At 40.7% G+C, this 13,420-nt stretch overlaps 1 long non-coding RNA gene across 1 annotated transcript; it reads left to right on the top strand.

Moving 5' to 3' along the window:
* The first annotated feature begins 5,011 nt into the window (after positions 1 to 5,011).
* Positions 5,012 to 8,979, top strand: LOC124055976. Its single transcript, XR_006842920.1, has 7 exons — positions 5,012 to 5,708; positions 5,877 to 5,970; positions 7,164 to 7,565; positions 7,673 to 7,847; positions 7,951 to 8,174; positions 8,265 to 8,336; positions 8,748 to 8,979. It is a non-coding gene; the product is annotated as an uncharacterized LOC124055976 (long non-coding RNA).
* The last annotated feature ends 4,441 nt before the right edge of the window (positions 8,980 to 13,420 follow it).

The following is a 13,420-nucleotide window of genomic DNA, read 5'->3' as shown; positions in this document are numbered from 1 at the left end:
GACGACGACTCCTCCCCACCTCCTCTGCCCTTCTCATCTTCTCTCCCCCTTCCTCTCCCTCCTTCTACTCTCCCGACCCATTCTCTTTCTTCCTCCCTCCCTCTCCTTCCCCTAACCACTCCTTCTCCTCTCCCTCCTCCCCTTCCCTCCACCACTACCCCTCACCTCTCTTTTCTTCCTCCCCTTCCCCTTCTCCTCCCTCCCACTCTTTCCCTCTCCTCTTCCTCTTTTCCCTCTCATGCTCAGTCCTCATCTCCAGCGCTCCAAGGAACAACATCTGACCTCCAGCCTGGAAGACAACAGAGGGGGGAGGCAGACAGCGGGAGAATCGGAGGCACAGCTACCAGACGGACCGACATCTCCATGACGACTGCGGCTGTACCGGATGCTTTACCGCCTCCTCCTCCTCCTCCTCCTCTTCTTCCTCCTCCTCCTCCTCTTCCTCCTCATCCACGCAATCCCTGCGTGTCTCTGTTGGATTTAACAATCCAGGATTTAACACAGGATCAATCGGCTGAAAACACAGCTAATTCTAACTCCAGTAGGCCCAGTGTGACTTCTGAGTCTCCTGCCCTTACTTTTAGGCTCACACCCAAGGGCCCTCCGGGCCCATCTAAGCCCTCATTTCTTCTACCACGGGCGCGAGACCAGAATAGCCAAGTTACGGCTACCATCCATGCGGAGGACACCAGCTCCCCTCAGACACCTCCACAGCCGGCTGTTCCTAGCCGGGATTCTTCTCAGCAGCAGACATCAGAGTCTAAATCACGTACACCTACACGCAGACCTACAAGACATGTAAATACCACTAAAAAACTCAAAGACTGGGGTCTGTGTGTCAGGAAAAAATTACTCATTATTGGTGATTCTAATGTTTCCAGATTCCCTCCTTTTCAGAATGAGGATTTGCAGGTGGACAGTTATCCGGGAGCAACATTCCATCATGCAGAGTTTCTCCTGCGACGTGCCATCTGCACCTCCACAGTCCAAACCTTGGTTCTGTCCTTTGGTCTCAACAACAGGAACCAGAAGACCCGCGTCACTACTATTAAACAACTGCAGAAGGCGCTGAGGGTTGCCAAAACCAAATTTCCTGAAGCCACGGTTTTGGTTCCTGTGGTCAACTTTTCTACCACTCTTCCACAGAGGGAGCAACTCAACCTGCAGGCCCTGAACAATTACATCGTGCAGCACTGTGATTTCATCCCACAACTTCCCACCAAGGACTTTCAGGTAGAGACAGATAGAGTACATTGGACTCATTACACAGCTTCTAAAATGTTGGTACACTGGATGAATAAGTTAAACTAGATATCCCCAGCAGCCTCTTTTTTCAGGAGGGGTTCAAAAATGTGATGGTTTTATCACAAAAAGTTAAATTAACTACCCCACAATTACTTCTGCTTAACAGAGGTCTAAATTTTATTCCTACTAGGGGGAGTAACAAAAACATTGGACTCCAGTCCAGATTGGATCTCCAAAATTATCACAGAAGGCTAAAAATTTGGGCTTATTATGGACAAGAGGGAGAACTGGCAAAACAACCATTCACTCCTAAATCTAAATGGAGTCCTCCAGATGTTAGTTTGCCTCCTTATATCCCACAATTAATTCAATCAGACTTAGATTTTTTCCAGAATTCATTTGAAATCCTCAGGATTAAACCTAACTTGTCCCGTGAAGAGAATTCGGCCCTTCAGGAACTAATTAATAATAAAAACATCATTATTAAACCTGCAGATAAGGGAAGTGTGGTTGTCGTGATGGATCTCGAGCAATATTTATGGGAAGGCTTTAGACAATTAAAGGACAAAAAATATTATTTACAACTGGCTAAACCCATGTACATGGAAACGTTTACTTTAATTACTAAAATCTTTCAAAAACTATACGATAGAAAATATATCAATGCCAAACAAAGGAACTATTTAATTGGTGACTCTGAGCCAAGACCTAGGAGATTTTACCTACTACCTAAAATTCATAAGAAATTGGCTGACTGGAGCAAGCCCTTTGAAATCCCCCCAGGCCGCCCGATAGTTTCTGACTGCAACAGCGAGACCTACAGATCTGCTGAATTTATCGACCATTATCTAAACCCATTGTCTACAAAACATGATAGTTATATCAAGGACACGTACGATTTCATAGATAAGGTCAAAACGTTAAAAATTCCTATTAATTCATTATTATTTACAATTGATGTGGATAGTTTATACACTAATATTGATACACAAGAAGGAATTCAAGCAGTTAGAAATATATTTTATAAATTCAGAGACATTAAAAGGCCGGATAACGATTTATTAAAATTATTGGAAATAAACTTAACTCGTAATGACTTTGAATTCAATAATAAATATTTTCTACAAATAAAGGGCACCGCCATGGGCAAAAAGTTTGCTCCAGCGTACGCAGACATTTTTATGGCTGAATGGGAGACGGCTGCGCTGGGGAAGTGTACAAAGAGACCCCTATACTACTTTAGATATCTGGACGATATCTGGGGCATTTGGACTTATTCCGAAAGTGAATTCAACACATTCTTAACTATTCTGAACAATCACAATCCGTCTATCAAATTAAAAGCCACAGTTCATCATAGTTCAGTTAACTTCCTGGATACAACCACTTTCAAAGGACCAAATTTTACACAAAACAATTCATTGGATATCAAAGTTTATTTTAAAGACACAGACACGCATGCACTTTTACATAGGGATAGTTTCCATCCTAAGCACACATTTGCAGGTCTCATAAAATCACAACTATTGAGATTTCATAGGATTTGTACACAAGAGACTGACTTTAAACATGCTACTAAGACTCTATTTTCTGCATTGTCCAGTAGGGGGTACTCTAGGACCTTTCTCAGAAGCAGCTTCAAATCCTTCCTCCTGCCGAAGCCCATTCGGGCCGTATCAGCCTTTCCATGTGTTCTTACATATTCACCATCCACAGTCCAATTAGTTAAACAAATCAAAAACAATTTCCGGAACATTATGGAGGTGAACCGACCGGATAATGACCTTAGAGTAATTGCGGCCTTCAGAAAAAATAAAAATCTACAGGATTATCTGGTCAGGTCTAAGGTCAAACATAATACTGAACGCAAAGCTGGCCTGCAAACAAAAAATTATTTTAGACAGCAACAGTGGATATATGATTCACGGTCTCAGAAGGTGTTTAAAACCCCAATATCGGCCAACATTCACACTAAAAATTGTGTGTATATGATTTCTTGTAAACAGTGTGGTAAAAGATATGTGGGTGAGACAGGTTTGACAATACAAACCAGATTCATATGCCATAAGTATAATATTGTTAGACAAAAAAATACTAATCGGCATTTGGTCCAGCACTTTGTCTCCCACGGCTGGGACGCAGTACAGGCTTTAGTCCTGGAATGTAATCCACACTGGTCCATGGCTCAGAGGAGAAGAACGGAGAGGGATTGGATAAACAAATTAGGCACAACTTTTCCACAGGGCCTTAATGAGAGGATGTATTTTCGGGCATAAACGGACCCCTCCCTCTCATAAATCTTATCCTCCCATAGCCCTTAACCTAACCTAATTCTCAAACTAATCCTAACCTCAACCATTTTGTATCCTAACCCTAACCAATTTTATTCTAACCCTAACCATTTTTTATTATAACCCTAAACATTTTTAGGCTAACCCTAACCGGATTTGGTGGGGTGGGTGTGTGGGGGGGGACGGGGCTGGCCGACTCGGGGGAGGCTGGATGGAGTGTGCATGGGCCCTGCCGTCCTTTCCTTCTTGGGGGGACGGCGGGGTCCCCAAAACCTCTTTTCCTAAGCCTAAGCACACACAGACAACCCTAACCCTAAGTGGCTTATTTTCAGCCGCACTAACACTAACCCTAATGGAGCATTCTCCAAAAACCAAGTGCAAAACAGGATGCTAACCCTAACCCCACCAACTGTCTCCTCAAGGAGACAGTTTCAGTCCTTTATCCCTAACCCTAAATATAATAATTTCATTAATATGTACTTAAAAGTAAAAAGTTTTAAAATAAATAAATATATACTATTCATATTTGGATAATAAGGGTTTAAAATATCAGGAAAATTGGAGTTGTAAAACATAGAGAAAGAGGGGAATTTATTTAAAACAAATTAACAGGAAAGCAGAGAGGAGCGTATAAATACAGCAGCAGTGTCTGGGAGCTTCATTTCAACTCTGACCATCGGAGAGTGAAGACCTACGGAGAGCAATTCTTTGCCTGTAGTTTAGGTTTCATCATTTTTTTTGGGTGCCCGTGCCTGAGGAAGACCTTAATTGTGTCGAAACGTCGCGACAGAGGGCATCTTTTTTTAGGGAGTACTTTTGGTTTGTTTTTTTTGGTTTCTTAAGATTTTTTCGCTGCATTGTCAGTAGTTTTGATTTCATTTTCTTAAAAAAATAAAAAAATAATAAAAAAAATAAAAAAATAGAAAAATAATAAAAAATAAATAAAAATAAAAAAAATAAAAAAATAAATACATTAAAAATTCATCATGTCTGAGTGGACAGTGGTCCACTACGGGAGGCGGAAGCCCCGCCGCCCTCGTGAATGGATGGAGGAACAGGTTAACCCTAACCCTGCCCGCTCCGCTGTCAGACAAAAACACCGCCTTCATCCAAGGACACCTGCAGATGGTTGTGAAAATTGCGGGTGTCTTTTTGCAGAGCTTCGTGTGACAAGGCAGCTGCTTGAATGCGAAATTGAATGAAATGATGAGCTGAAACAGCTGCATTCTTCTACAATGCGTGCAAATGTGAGGGTCATTTCATTCTACTTACACATCAATATGACCAGTTCTGGACGTTAAGTCTGGATGTGTGCAACTCATTTCATATTTTTTCAGCTTATGAAATATAAGCGTGTGCCAAAAAATTCAGCGTCAGACGCCTCTGCTTATGGTGAATATCACATTTCTATCAAAATATTTAGGATTATGAATCTTACTGGTAAAAAAAAAACATGGCTTAGACCTGCTGTCTTGAGAAAAATTGTATTAACATGACATTGACTCTGATTAGCTTATTGTTTCCCATGTGCATTTGAACACAGGTATCACATTTGGACCTTTAAACTATTATCATGATAGTATGTTAATATATTAGTATCATCTTTTGAGAACAAAGAACACTTACTTTTGTGGATTTTACTGCCAAGTGTGCAAATGATTATTTTTTTAAATAAAAAATCATCATATTAATCATATTAAATGATTTCTATGGGTTTTTTTTTTTCTTTTGGTCAAAACAAGACAGAGGTAAAGGTTGAAGAGTTCCGTTCGGCAACTGGACATGAAGTTTTCTTGAAGATGTTTCGCTTCTCCAAGAAGCTTGTTCAGTTCGGATCTTTCTTGGATGAGAGGAGAAAACCATGGCCTGATGACTGAGAATCTTCACGGATAAGACAGGAGTAAAATTTGTCCAATTTTCATTCAGTATTTCAAAAATGTGTCTACTATTGTGCATCTGTTTCCATGTACAGGTGTTGTTTGAGACAATGGAGGAGCCACAGAGAGCAGAAGCTCCTATCTCCAAGTGTAGAAGGCGGCACAATGTCACAAATGGACACAAATGTCCGATTTGTGGCCAAGTATATGCTGATGTACCACAGCATCTCAGAGTCACTGAACGGGTTACAAACAAAACTGAGCTGGCTCTTTTGAGTAAATTTGCTCATCGACAGTAAGTGTCTTGATTAACTTGTAAGGAGTCAAGGTGTACTGTATATTCGCTGACCCTACACATTGTTTCAGTCACTGCTCTTTATGTAATTGCTACACTTCCAATACACCAGGAATTATTTTCCTTTAAGCTGATCAAGATTTTTTTAAACTGTTTTTACTTCTACAGTTTCATCGCTCATCTGGACTGCCCAGTCCACCTCTGCCAGTCTAAATACATTACTTGACTTGACAAGCACCTACAAAAGATCCACCAACTTGAGGTATGTATTTGAAGTTGTGTTTTCCCTGTGTGTTTTTTGCTTGGTGAATTGTCTGTTGATCTATGGCATACATTCAAGGATTCAAGGCGCGTTATTGCCATTTCACACATGTAGAACATGAGGTGGAACGAAATTAGTTTCCCTGGTCCCGGTATAAGCCCAATAACCTACAAATACCTAGCTAATAAATATAGAAAACACCTGAATAAAAAAAAATATATATATATAAACATTGTCAGGGATGACAGTTAGAATTGGCCGTTACACCGACACAAAAAAGGGGCTTAAACCTGGGAGTGCGAGAAGCTGCTGCAGTACTGAGCGCCTCCATCTTGGACAAGACATGCATGCAAGCATACAGCTTATATATATATACATATATATACACACACATACACATTACTTTGAAGTGACTCCATGATATGTGCGTATGCAGATATGTGGAGGACAGAACAAAAGAACAATGGCAGTTGTGAGCCGGATGTTTAAACCTGTGATAAGGTATAGGCTGGGAAGGACTGTGCGACTAACTGTGCGACTACTGAATCCTATCATTGAATGGTCACATAAAAAACATTAATTTAGATTAGATTAGATTACTACGTGTAACATTAACAGTTAAACACTGAAATGTTTAGCCATGTAGATTTAAAAGCATTGTTTGTTTAATCATTAATGTAGTCTTGTCTGTATGGGAGGAAAATGGATAGCTCCTAGCTTCTCTGGCAAAGTTAGCAGTTTGATATAAATGTGTTGTGCTTCTGGTGCTTGTTAACTTGCAGCTGAATGTGATACAAGCACTTGTGTTGCTGTTTTGAGGAGAACACTATAATCATTGTGTCAGTTGCTGCAGGTAGTCTGGAAGTCCGCAGAATTTTCAGCAAAGGGATTTAAATGTAGAAACTGGGTTTCTAGGTATGTATTAGTCTAATGACTTGGATGTCTTCCAAGTTCCAGTGAATAATACCGCAGTGCTTTATGGTTCTTCCCAGGTTATGGTGTGTGTGAGGTCCCTTTTCGGTTATTGTGCAGTCAGAAATGCTGAATTTATTTAGTGCAGCTCATCCTGCAGACAGCACTTCGTACCCAAAGTTTTGAATGTGGATGGCAGTGAAAGTAAATAGAAATACTGACATATAACACTTGAATATATAATATGTTTTACTCCATAAAACATTGTTCTACAATTTCAGAAACCTATAGTAAGGCTTTACACATTCAAAAAGCCGAGGACAGACACATTGCCAAGGAACTGGCACTCCTAAGGGCTTCAAATCCCACACCACCAATGGTTTCGCATCTTGATGAAGTGGACGATGCAGTAATTGAAGAGGGAATCAAGAGGGCAGTGGAGGCGAGGTCACAAGCTCTCTGTATCCTCCATTACTGCTATATCACAACTTTCAACTTCTCCCCACACTTCCAGCATGGTTTCTTGTGACCACAGTACCCCAAATGTGCAACTTTCTTCTCCTTCTGCCAGCATGGCTTCCTGTGACCACGGCATCCCAAATATGCAATCTCCTTCTGCCACCAAGGCTTCCTGTGACCACGCCAGCCGAAATGTGCAGCCTCCTTCTGCCACTGACCTTGAGGTTGCCTGTGACACAACAGTAGCATCTCCTAAAGAGCCAAATCCAGCCAGAATTAGTAATGTAGGCTATGACAGTATATTTGATTTGATTTATGTTTGTCTCTTCAGTAAAACTGGTTGAGGAATTTAAGGGCTATACAGAAGGCGCAAACCCAGGCAGGAAAACACGTGAAAATACAAAGCAGCGAGCAACTCATGTTATCCAGTTTCTGGAATTCATGGCAGACTCAACAACTCCAAACGTTGACCTTCTTTTCCTGGCAAACCATGGTAGAGTTCGTGGGTAAGTACTAAATTTTAAGGATTATCAGTGTCTATAATATATATATTCTACTATATATAATATAGTAGAAGACATGATCTAATTTATATTTTTGACTTACCAGTTTTGTACAGCACCTCCAAGAAAAAGGGTTTAAACCAACAACCCAGAGAAATTATTTAATGGACGCTGTGGCTTTCATGAAATATGTTTCAAACATGTCTCCACCATCTGTCCGACTTGGAAATAAAAGGATCAATGCCCTCTTGATTGAACTGAGGGCACGGATTAGAGACATTGGCCAAGAAGTAGTTGGACACCAGCTCAATGTGCGCAGATCTAAGTCTGGTAAGTTATAGATGCAAATCTCCACTCCCATGCGTCACATCATTAAAGCTTGGAAAAGTGTTTAATGAATTGTATTAAAATTGTTTTCAGATAGACTTGTCAAAGCAAAGAAGCATGCTTTGTTTATTGAAAAGGCTCCTCAGAAGATTGCTGATGCACTGGGTATGGATCACTGCTCACTGCAATTAGTTGATCTGTAAAACATTTCTATATTTTTCTTGAGAGCGACACAGAATCAGCTCTAAGTTAAGATAGAGCCCTGTAGATTTTTACATTTTAGGTATGTGCGGGTGTAATGATTAAGATGTCTTAGTGATTCTTGGATGGGGGGGACAAGACTACTGTGTGGTTGATATATACAGTGTTCTTTCCTGGCTTTTACAGGTGACATTGAAAAGCAACCAGAGATCCAAATAAAAATAGAATTATTCTTTGGACTGCTTGGTGGTTACATTATAGCAATAGCTGGCCACCAAAAGGGTGTTGTCATCTACATGACAGCCGAAGAGGTTGAGACAGCAGAAAAAACTAAGGAAGGTGGTCAAACAGAAAAACTTTCTTTTGATTTAATAGGTGGAACAGCACAAAACCCAAAGGTATTTTGGATCAGCAGCCGTATACTCTAAGAACGAGCATGACTGGTTGCGCCGTTAAAACCGACTTCGCAGAGAGATTAAAGGAGGCTCACAGGCATCTACTTTTTTCCACAATGCCAATGGGGGTGTCCTTGATAAGCTGCCTGAATATTTCAAGAAGGCCTGGGAAGAGATGAATTTAGGGACTGCCCCCACATTCAACATGCTGCGTTCTTCCGGCTCCACTTATGTGAGACAGTACTTGGATTTTTCTATGAGTTATATTGAAAGGTTGAGTGCATTATAGTTTTGTGTGTTTTTATTTAGTGTTTGTTTTTTTCATACCTACTCCTTTAGGCTAACCGGCAGCTGGGACGCGAAACCTACCAGAGAGTGGCAGCATTTATGTGTCATGATGCTAACACAGCCAAAAGATTTTACCAAGGTTCTTTAAAAAAATAGCTTAATTAATACCAAACATATTCTTCCTATGTTGTAGTATACATCAACTGGTATTTATTCTACCTTTTCCTTCACCCAGCGGAGGATCCAGCAGAGGTCACACTCCGGAGCAGAGCATTGACCACACGAGCAATATCAACATATGCAGCAAAAAAAGAGGAGGAGCAGGAGTCATCGGGACCAGATGAACCTGTGAGGAGAAGGCTGTACCAGCAGCACAGAAAAAAGGTGCTGGTATTGTCAAAGCAACAGGTAAGCGTTGGGATTCAATCCAAAATGATGAAAATATGCTTGTTTCTTTTCTATAAGCAGATGGTGAGAACAGCTGAAGAGGAGGGTGCAGGTGATGTAAAAACAGCACTGGATCAAACAGCAGAGAATTCAGAAGAGGAGGATGACACCATGGCACAAATAACTTACCAATTGCGCAGAAAAATCTTGCCCCCAAACCAGCAGAAAAAAGTAGAGGGTTGTTTGGATCATTTCATGAGCTTTCAATCATGTCAAATGTTTTTTTTGTCCTTTCCCTTTTCTATAAACAGAAGACAGTGTCCTTCAAAGAGGATGATGGGATGGACCATCATGGGGTTGAGTGCCCCGTCCTGCAAAGAGGAGTGAGAGTTCAGTACTTCCGCAGATATGAGATATGATCTTTCCGTTCAAAATATATCAGAATATATTTTTATCTTCTCTAGAAACACATGGAGAGCTCATCTGGAGAGGATGGGACAGGTGACTGGAAACCCACGCAGAATGACTCAGATGGCGATTCAGAAGAGTCTGAGGAAGAAGTTACATGAAGGGTTTCCAACCTGCCTAAGAAAAAGAGAGTGAAGCGCTATGTCCTGCAAAGACAGGTTAGAGTTGTCATCAGTTTTTGATGCCTTATGATTTCTCAATCTAAAATGAGTAAAATAAATCTTGATGGTTTTTAGAAACAGATAGAGAGCTCGTCTGAAGGAGATGGGACATACGATTGGGAGGTTAAGCGGCCCATCCTGAAACGCTGGGTGAGACTGGTCATCAGTTCCAGTGCTGACACGCATACCAGAATCTCTCTATCCAAATTGAGCAAAATATGTCTATGGTTTTTAGAAACAGATGGAGAGGTCATCTAATAATGATGTGATCAAGTCAGGGAAATATGTACCAAATGAAAGAGAAGATTCAAAAGAGAACCAGAGAAAGGAAGACATGATGCAAGAACAGGTTGGTGAGGCTCGGTCAGTTTTTAGCAAGGTCACATGAAGCAGCAGTAAACAAACTTATGGTCGTGGAGGCCCATTTACAGAAAAAGTATTGAGTCTTTGCCACTGGAGGTGTTCTCAAATTGCTAAGAAGTCACCACACAAAAAAAAAAAAACTTGATTGAGAAAAGACCTGCAAATTGGGAATTGAAGTTCATTTTTTGATAACTCTATTTATTTGTAAACAATAAATGTCATTACAGTATGTTTTTTGTTAAGATTATTACATTTATGTTGTTGAATTTACAGGATGAGAAAGCACTGATGAGCCCATCTCGAGTCCTACCACTGAATACAGCCAGCGTTACACTGGATCTTGTCACTCTGAAGGCACCTTTAGTAAGTATATTTGACAATATATGTATTCAAATAATTAAAACTGTGTCAATAAAATGACTTATATTTAGAAACTGAAGTTCGGCCATTTTGTATAAGTGATCAAAGGAATTTTCTGTGCATGTCAGTCAAAATGACATTAGTGAAACTGATCTGAAAATGTTAACATTGTTAAATGATAAATGTTCTTACTTTGAAGTCAGTATAATGTTTATTTGACCCTTTACACCAGACGGACAAGATTGAAGTGAAAGTCCCTGCTGACGTAAGAACACACCAATTTAACAACTCTGGAAATTACAGCTAGATAAGCTACGAACTACAATATACTTGAGCTTTTATTTGTATCTGTTTTTCATGATTTACAGATGCAGCGTGTCTTTTTAAGCCCAGAAACAGCACGCATTTTGAGAGCTCATTCAAAAAATGTTGTGTTTCACAAAAGCAATACAGTGAGGAAGCATTTTCAGCAGTCAAGGAGTGAAGGGTTAGGAGGAAAGGGTTGTGCCCGTACCCTTAAAGGGTAGGGAGGTGCACGGTCCTTCCTCTGGCCGGGGCCGCCACTCCATTGGTGGTTCCGCTGGCGCCTCCTGCCGTAGCGGACCACGGTCCAACCCTCATCATCATAACCCATTGTTTGGTTATGTTTACCTTTTTCACTTATTAATTAATTAATTTATTTGTGTAATTTCGCCTGTTATTTATTAATAGATGAAATGTACTATTTAATATTAGATTAGGACTAAGGGGATAAAAGCAGGATCGCAAAATATGCCAACCACTTTCACTGGAATAACTTGGGCTAGGAAGGTGATAGAGAGATGAAACCAAATCCTACCCCCCCCCCCCCCCAAATGTGGCCATGCCCTTTCCAACGGTACCACCCCCGAGTTTGTACGACATACGGTTCCGGAGATACTGCAAATTCCAAATCGTGGTTCCTTTCTATGGCTGAGTGTGTGTGAGTGTGCGTGTGTGTGTGTGTGTATGAGATTGTGTGTCTCTGTGTGTGTATGTCTCTGTGTGAGTGTGTCTTTGTGTGTGTGTCTGTGTGCGTCTGTGTGTGTGTGTGTGAGTGTGTCTGTGTGCGTCTGTGTGTGTGTGTGTGAGTGTGTGTCTGCGTGTATGTGTGTGTGTATATGAGAGTGTGTGTCTGTGTGTGTGTGTGTGTCTCTTTGTGAGTGTGCGTCTTTGTGTGTGTGTGAGTCTGTGTGTGAGTGTGTCTGTGTGCGTCTGTGTGTGTGTTAGGGTTAGCGTTAGGGTAATTTCCTGTTTTTGCGGGAAGTGCCGCTCAAGAAAATCACGTGACGTCCATGCGCATTACGTAATCACGTAGGATGAGGAATATATGAGTGTAACTCCTCTGGTTTTAAATGCAAAAAGAATTGTTGCACTACCTTATTTGGTTGTGATTTAGGATTGCCAACTCCCTGAAAAATAAATGAGGGACACCTCATTGGCAGGGCAGGCCGGCCCGATTACATTCACCCTTGCTGGCGTCGTGAATCTTTTTAGCCCTTGTTTGTATGTGAGAAGCAATTTTTTAAGTGCTTGCTCAAGGGGGAATGTTGGGCTCTCTCTATTTCACAATTTAATTCAAGAGTTTGGTCTAGACCTGCTCTAATTGGGAAGTGTCATGAGATAACTTTTGTTGTGAATTGGCGTTATATAAATAAACTGAATTGAATTGAATTGAATTGAATTGAAATATTTGACTCAAACCTGAATTGAAGTAGATGCAGATTTGAGTGATATGAACACATGGAAAATAAATAATTATCAGCAATTTATTTTTAATACAAAACAACAAAATTAACAGAATAAAATATCCGTCCTGCTTAACTTAAAACTGTATAAATTAACATAAAACAAATCAAAGCAGAACATAGTGCACAATTATTGCAATAAGAAAAGTGCAAACATAAAGTCTGAGGGAAACTTGTAAACAAAAAACACTTGTGCCTCAAAGGCCATGACTGTAGCCTGCAGTTGTAGTAAGCCTATTTATTTTTTCCATCTGTACTTCTTCTGAGCTCTTGCTGCAGCAAGGAGCTGTTTGTCTTTCAGTGCCATTATGTATTTATTTGCATATATTATCTATCAATTGTATTTATTTGTCATAGCCATCAAAAATAATAATAAAATATGGTTTATCACTACACTGGCAATTGTTTCATTCTTACCAGCCAACCAGGCGAAGCTGCTCAGTGATCTTCTGGAAGCACTTTGCTTTCGGTCAGTTAGTCCACCATGGGCTATGGAGAAAGTCCGCCTGCACACAGTGCAGTGCACTTTATAGATGTTGTCACGCACTTTTCCCACCCATGTGTTTCCTTCTTCCCATTCCTCTTGGTATTTTTGCATTCTTTTCTTTTTTTTCTCGGAGTAGCTGCATTGCTACTAGAAGGTGTAACTCCCCGAGACCTGTAAAGCACCGTCGGCGCCACTGTCGTCCATGCTGCTTTGTTGTTTTCCGGTATCTTCTTCGCAAGCGACAGTACCTCGACCAATGAGATGAGCGGAGATGTGAGTGTGCTGTCATCTCATTGGTCTCCGAGCAGGAGAGGCTGAGAATAAGTTTACCGTAAATTTTCTTATTAAAGCACCATGCATTCATTCATCCCCT

Source organism: Scatophagus argus, unplaced genomic scaffold (genome assembly GCF_020382885.2).
Source record: "Scatophagus argus isolate fScaArg1 unplaced genomic scaffold, fScaArg1.pri scaffold_40_ctg1, whole genome shotgun sequence".
In the NCBI taxonomy this organism is placed as follows: domain Eukaryota; kingdom Metazoa; phylum Chordata; class Actinopteri; family Scatophagidae; genus Scatophagus; species Scatophagus argus.
Note: the sequence above shows the minus strand (reverse complement) of the source record. Positions and strands in the feature narration are given on the sequence as shown.